The sequence below is a fragment of the Monodon monoceros genome, unplaced genomic scaffold (genome assembly GCF_005190385.1).
Source record: "Monodon monoceros isolate NGI ecotype Baffin Bay Population unplaced genomic scaffold, NGI_Narwhal_1 Super_Scaffold_22, whole genome shotgun sequence".
In the NCBI taxonomy this organism is placed as follows: domain Eukaryota; kingdom Metazoa; phylum Chordata; class Mammalia; order Artiodactyla; family Monodontidae; genus Monodon; species Monodon monoceros.
This window is the reverse complement of record NW_021703779.1, coordinates 68,632,293-68,640,349: the sequence shown is the minus strand read 5'-3', so window position 1 is coordinate 68,640,349 and position 8,057 is coordinate 68,632,293. Positions and strand designations below refer to the sequence as shown.

The following is an 8,057-nucleotide window of genomic DNA, read 5'->3' as shown; positions in this document are numbered from 1 at the left end:
AAGAAGAATCTCAAATAAATAACCTAACTTTACATATATAGGAATTAGAAAAACAAGAATATATGAAGCCCAGAGTCAACAGAAGAATGGAAATAATAAAGATCAGACAATAAACAAATATAATAGAAACCAAAAATAATTTTAAAAAAGATCAATGAAACCAAGAGCTGATTTTTTAAAACATGAACTAAATTGATAAAACTTTAGCCAGGATTATTAAGAACAAAAGCCAGAGGACCCAAATAAACAAAATAAGAAATGAAAGGGAGAAATAATAAAAGATTCCACAGAGAAAGGATAATAAGAGAATACTACAAACAGTTATATGTCAATAAACTGGTCAACCTAGAAGTAAAGGACAAATTTCAAATATCATACAACTTTCCAACACTAAATCAGGAAGAAATATACAATATAAACAGACTGACCACTAGTACTGAAAATGAAAGTATAATAAAATCACTCCCAGGAAACAAAAGTCCAGGGCAGGATGGCTTCATAGGAGAATTCTACCAAACATATTAAGAAGAATTAACACTTATCCTTCTCAAACTATTCCAAAAACTTGAAGGGGATGAAACACTCCAAAATTGATTTTATGAAGCCAATATTACCCTGATATCAAAACCAGAAAAAAAACTAGAGAAAAAGAAAATTATAGCCCAATATCTCTGATGTATATAGATGCAAAAACCCTTGACAAAACATTAGCAAATGAAATTCAATAATAATTTTTAAAGATAATAAATCATGCTCAAGTGGGATTCATACCAGAGATGCAAATTTGTTTCAGTAGTGAGAAATCAATCAATGTGATACTCCACATTAACAAAAGGAAGATAAAAAAAATACTGATCATCTCAATAGTTGCAAATAATGCATTTGAAAAAAATTCAACATCTGTTGATGATAAAAGCTCTTATCAAGTTTTGTATACAGGGAACATATCTCAACATAATAAAGGCCCTTTGCAACAAACCCACAGGTAACATCATAATTAATGAAGAAAACCTGAAAGCTTTTCCTCTAAAATCAGGAACAAGACAAGGATACCCACTTTTGCCACTTCTATTTAACATAATATTGGAAGTCCTAGCCATAGCAGTAAGAAAAGTAAAGGAAACAAAAGAATCCAAGTTGGAAAAGCAGAAGTAAAACTCTCACTATTTTATAGATGGTGTGATACTCTATGTAGAAAACCCTAAAGTCTTTACCTAAAAACTATTAGAACTAATAAATTAATTTTATAATGTTATAGAATACAATATTAATAAACAGAAATCTGTTGCTCTTCTAAAAACTAACAATGAACTATCAGAGAGAGAAATTAAGAAATTATCATTTACAATTGCATCAAAATTAAATAAAATAAAACACCTAGGAATAAACTTAACCATAAGGGTGAAAACCTATACTCCGGAAATTATAAAACATTGATGAAGGAATATGAAAAGGATACAAAGAAATGGAAAGTTATCCTATGTTCTTGGACTGGAAAAATTAATATTGTTAAAATGTCTATACTATTCAAAGCACTCTACAGACTTAATTCATTCCCTATCAGAATATCCATGATATTTTTCATATATCAGTTACTTTGAATTATTTATCAATTAGATTGCAATATTTCATGACTTTGAGTTCAGTTGTGGAGAATTGCTATTTTGTTTTTGTGATACCATATTTCCTTGATTTTTTTTTTCATTTTGTTTGTAGCTATACATTTCTGTTTTCACTTTGGAAGTAGCAGATGCCAGCTTAACTAAATTTTTTGTTCTCTTTGGTTCTTATGATTCACCAGCATGATAATTAGAAATCATTTTTATTCTAGAATGTGGTGCTGTAGAACAAGTGGGTGGTTTCTCCCTTGCTTATCAACTGTGACAACTTTTCTGAGCATGCTCCTTGTCTACTAGAGCTCACTTTCATGACACACTTGGGAGCATGTACAGGGAATCAGTAGCAGAGTGGAGGGAAGTGTGGGTATAGCACTTGGTGTATTTGGTGCACCCATCGACGTGACAGGGAAATCCTATGCCTGTGGGAGTGTGGGTGAACTTTCTATAGAGTTCAACCATTTCAAGGCCATTTGAATTTTTAAGCTTCCCTCTTTATCACTTATCTCCTCCCCCAAGTGGCAGAGCTCTCACCTTAGTACTCTCAGTGCTGGTGAAGAAAAATCAGTTTCTCTAACTGCCTCCCCCCTGATTAGGGTAGTCAGGCCCTCTCTCCATGCCCTCCTTTCTCCCTGCAGAAGACTTGTCTCCTCCTGATAAATCAATCCTGATCAGTGCTTCTTGGAGGTGGGGCAGCACCTGGAATGTTTCTCTTATTACCTCTGCTGTGACCAAGCTCACCTCCTCTGTGACCAAACTTGTATCTTTCTTTTTAGCTGTTGTTGTTGTTTTCCTTCCCTTCAGAAGCATTGGACTTCTGCAAGTTCTGTCTCATGGGTGAGTATCTGTCTGATTCAGCACTCACGCAATTTTTACCTAACAGGGGCAAGAGTGGTCGGGCAGCCTCATTGGTTCCTCTGGTTCCATAGTCCATATGGGGGTTTATGTATCTTGTACAGGCACACTTGTGAGAAAGATTATTCTTGAGTCCCTTAGGGAAAGGCGTGATGTCTGGAAACCCCAACAAAATTGCTCTTGTTCATGTCTGGATGTTAAATTAATTGATTAAAAAGAGGGATAAAATGGAGAAATGTCTTATGCCACTGTGTTGCTGATGTCACTCCCCAGTCTCACTACTTTGATGTTTGTTTGTTCTTGTCTATTGTAATTGTTTTCTACATGACACTCTGTCTTCTACTAGCTCTTTCCTCCAGTCCACCCTATATATCAGATTAATCTTTCTAAAGAACAGCTCTGGCTATTTCTTCCCTTACCCAAAGCATTCAAATGTTCATAGTACAGTTTAACACTTCTCAGCCTGGTGCTTGATAATTCCCCTAGTAATTACCCATTCTACCTTTCCTTCTTCTCTCACTATTCTCTTTGCAATATGTGTCATATTCCCAAGCAAACTAGATGATTATCTGTTTCTCAATCATGCAGTTTCCCATTACTGTGATTTGCTGATGATCCTTCTTTCTAATTAAGTTGTCTTTTTCCTATATTTATTGTCATCAAGCTTCCCTGTCCTTCAGTATTTAACTCGAATGTCACCCACTAGATACAAAATTCTCTTTAATCTGCTGCCAGAGTTAATCACTTTTATGAATTTCTAATTCATTTTGCTTATACCTCTCACCATTTTCACATTTATTATATCTTTAGTGTAAGTCTTAAAATTCCTATGGTACTGAAAATTCTTTAAGGATGGGAATTATGAAGTTTATATATATCTGTATTCCTCACAGTTTCCTGTGTATTAGAAAATCATTACTTTTGGTGCTCATTTAGTTGGTTGAATGAATGCAAGAAAGAAAATACATGCATCTTATTGAGGTGTCAGCCCTAAGCAGATTCACTACAGATGTTTCTGTGTTCATTCATTTGATAAATATTTATTACATACCTACTATGTTCCAGACACTGTAATGTCCTATGGGAATTCGTCAATGAACCAGTCCAAAATCCATGTCATCATGGAAAGCAGTTACCACTTAACTTCCCAGGATATTTTACAGTGACTTGTTTGGAAGACAGGAGTTTTGTAGCGTAGCACATCCCCTCAAGCTTGTGAAAGCAACTGCAGTATTGAGCTCCTGTCCTGTGATTTGTCATGCCCAATTGCACATTCCCCTCATTCCTGCACTGCATGTACCCTCCCTGTCTCTGATTCTTGTGTTTGCTTTTGCTCAGACTTAATCTCTCTGGCTGTGTTGACTCAATATTTGACTCTGACCTGCCTCTGAGTCCACTGACACTACTTTCCCCTCACAGACTAACTACTGGCATATTGCTCAAGCACTCCCAGGCATTCATGATCACCTTCACTTCTCCTGTCAGTGTACTAACAGCTTGCTGTAACCTTGTCCTGCTGCTTGGCTCCACATAGGATATATATTGTCTCACCGGTCATTCTGTGTATAAATGCAACTGTAATGCACTTTGTGCCAGTGGCAGATAGGCATAAACCAACCACTTCTTTACTGAGGACCCGGTGAGTGCCCAGCATGGTGCTAGGCAATGTGAGGAGAAACAAAGAAGTAACCATCTTCTTCCCCAACATGCACATTTATAAAAATGTATCCTCTAGTTGAGGTACTGGTAAATAATTCGTACAAAGGAAATTAGTGAATGCATTATGACCTCTTTCTCCACTCCTTTTCTGCCTCATTTACCTCTACAGTCTAAGACTAGATTTGTAGCTCTTGGTCTGTAGCTTGAATTAAAAAATAATAGTTGTTGGGCTTCCCTGGTGACGCAGTGGTTGGGAGTCCACCTGCCGATATGGGGGACGCGGGTTCGTGCCCCGGTCCGGGAAGATCCCACATGCCTCAGAGCAGCTGGGCCCGTGAGCCATGGCCGCTGGACCTGTGCATCCGGAGCCTGTGCTCCGCAACGGGAGAGGCCACAGCAGTGAGAGGCCCACGTACCGCAAAAAATAAAAATAAAAAATAAAGTTGTAGGAGAGTATATCTATAATTCCATCATACTTATATTTAACTTCTATGAATTCAACTTTAAATGATTATTTAATTTAAATAAAATACTGTTAAATTATACACACATATGTATTTCCTCTTATGTACATAATTGCTATCTAATACTTTATAAAGTATATGTAGTCACATATATGTTACTCTCCAGGATTGCATACCAAAATAATATTTGTCCCAGTGTTTCTATGGGCAATGTAAAAGAAGCATTAAAAAAAATCAAGAGTAATTTTGACCAAATGTTATTTTAAACATTTTTAATGTTTTTTGTTGTGTGTGGGGGGGGGGAGGTGAGAGGGAGGTCCAAGAGGGAGGGGATATATGTATACATTTAATGTTATTTCTAACTTAAGGAATGCATTTATAACATAACCCCATGTATAAAATGCTACTCTGAGTAAGTAGAGCTGATAGAGATTAGAAAGGGGAGTAAGGCAAGTCACGTTGGAGTAACCAAAGTAAGGAGGGTACATATGCATTCATTTTATTATTTTTTTCCAATTTTTATGAAAGCATTTCCTAAATCTAAAATGTCCAAATATTCATACATGTTCCACGGGAAAAATGACTTCAGAAATGAGTTTCTAAAAATAAATCATTTGGTGTTTATAGCAAAGGTATTGAACTGCCACAGGTAAAGAATGAACTGCTTCCTCTTCAGCATATATATGAAAGCTTATAAATAGTTGATAAGCCATTGGCTATCATGTAAAAGTGACAACATGTGCGTTTAGACTCATATAAAAGCTAATGCTGCACCGACTAGGAGTTGGGGCCCAGAAGTGGGTTCCCAGTCTCAGGTGGACAACCTATCCATCCACAGTCACATAGCAGAGCAGCCTGCCCTCTCCCGGCACTCCAAAGTGGGGGGACGGGGGCAGAGTCGGCTGCAGCTTCATGTTGAAGAGTGCTAAGATGGCCACTCTGGCTCGGGATCTTTCCAGAGGCTTCAGGTGTTGTGAACAGAGATTTCTTTGGATTATGTGTTTCTCAGCTAGACTAAATGCTAACAACAGATAAGTGCAAACACATTGGGCAGTTGAGACTTGTTCAAGACCATTCCATCCTCAACCCTCAGAAATGTCATTGTGTGGACTGCAATACAACTGAGTTGATTTGTGCTTGTGTTAGCAGTTCCTGTGTTACCTGTGGAAGATATATTGAAGAACCTGCACTCAAGCACTTTCTAGAAAACAGTCATCCTGTTGCATTGGAGGTGAATGAGATGTGTTTTTTTTGTTACCTTTGTAATGATTATGTTCTTAATGATAATGCAACTGGAGACTTGAAGTTACTATGAAGTACATTAAGTGCAATCAAAAGTCAAAATTATCACTGCAACACTGGTAGTGGAAGTATTTTACAGTCTATGGGTACAAGTGATGATTCTTATTTCCTACAGGATGGCATGTACTCTGCTTCAAAACGAATATCAGATGTATACTGCTCTTTGGCACAGGAGAAGGATACTAATGGGTAAAATATTTCGAACTTGCTTTGAACAGTCACGCATTGGATGAAAAATGCAAGAAGAACAATTTCAGGAAAAAATAGCCAAAAGAGAAGTGAAAAAGTGACTGCAAGAATTAGAGTATCAAGTTAAAGCAGGATTGGAAAGTATGTCTCCAAGAAAGAGTTTACATTTGCAAGGTCTAGGTCAGTCCCCCACAATAGAAATTGTTCCTGTTCAAGTACCACTTCAAACTTTAGCATCATCAGCAAACGATGAAGTACTATATACCTCAGAAGATGTAAGATTAAAAATTCCAGTGACATGTACCCCAATGTTCATTGCAGCACTATTTACAATAGCAGGGTCATGGAAGCATCCTGGATGCTCATCGGTGGATGAATGGATGAAGAAGATATGGTACATATATACAATGGAATATTGCTCAGCTACAAAAAGGAATGAAACTGGGTCATTTGTAGAGATGTGGATGGACCTAAAGACTGTCATACAGAGTGAAGTAAGTCAGAAAGAGAAAAACAAATATTATATATTAATGTATATATGTGGAAACTAGAAAAATGGTACAGATGAACCAGTTTGCAAGAAATAAATACGAGACACAGGTGTAGAGAACAAACGTATGGACACCAACATGGGGGTGGTGGTGGTGGGATGAATTGGGAGATTGGGATTGACATATATACACTAATATGTATAGAAGAGATAACTAACAAGAACCTGCTGGATAAAAAATAAATAAATAAAATAAAATTTTTAAAAATGCCAGTGATTCCTCCATTAAATGAACACCAATAATAACTCTTCGTGTAACAGGATTGAGAAATTTTGGAAATACTTGCTATATGAATTATGTTCTTCAAGTATTGAGTCATTTACTTATTTTTTGACAATATTTTTCCAAGTTGATCTGAACCGATGGCTGGCTGTGACAGCTAGTGATAAAACAAGATCATCTTGAAGGCATCCTCCAGTCACAGATACAGTATACCAAATGAATGAATGTCAAGAAAAAGAAACAGGCTTTGTTTGCTCCAGACATCCAAGTTTATCATCAGGACTAAGTGGTGGAGCATCAAAGAGTAGAAAGATAGAACTTATTCAGCCAAGGAAGCCAAGTTCATAATACACTTCTCTCTGTCATGAATTTCATACTTTTTTCCAAGTTATGTGGTCTGGAAAGTGGGCCTTGGTCACACCATTTGCTATGCTATACTCAATATGAAGATTAATACCTGATTTTCGTGGTTATACCTAACAAGATGCTCGAGAATTAATTTGTGAGCTTTTGGATAAAATACAGCATGAACTAGAGACAACTGATACCAGGATACCATCTCATATCCCCACTTCTCAACGGAAACTTATCAAACAGCTTATGAATGTTGTGACTAACATTTTTCATAGATAACTTGTTACTCAGGTTACATGTCTCACATGTGACAACAAATCAAATATCATAGCACTTTTCTGGAAATTGTCGCTGGAATTTCCAGAAAGATACCAATACAATGGAAAAGATACCACTTCTCAGCCATGTCTGGTTTCTAAAATGTTGGCCAAATTCACAAAAACTGAAGCTTCAGAAGGAAAAATCTATATATGTGACCAGTGTAATTAAAAGCATAGAAGGTTTTCCTCAAACCAGTTATACTCACAGAAGCCCCCAAACAGCTTATGATATTCCACCTACCTCAGGTTCTCATATTACATCTCAAAGAATTCAGGTGATCAGGACACAATAATCGAGAGAAGATTGGTGTTCATGTTGGCTTTGAAGAAATCTTAAACATGGAGCCATATTGCTGCAGGGAATCTCTGAAACCTCACAGACCAGAATGTTTTATTCATTACGTACCTGCTATAGTAATGCACCACGGGAAAGGATTTGGCTCAGGATAGTACACTGCCTAGTGTTATAATTCCGAAGGAGGGTTCTGAGTACACTGCAATGATTCCAAGCTAAACATGTGCACT

At 36.9% G+C, this 8,057-nt stretch overlaps 1 pseudogene; it reads left to right on the top strand.

Moving 5' to 3' along the window:
• The first annotated feature begins 5,612 nt into the window (after window positions 1–5,612).
• LOC114906336 overlaps window positions 5,613–8,057 on the top strand; it is a 3,130-nt pseudogene continuing 685 nt past the window's right edge.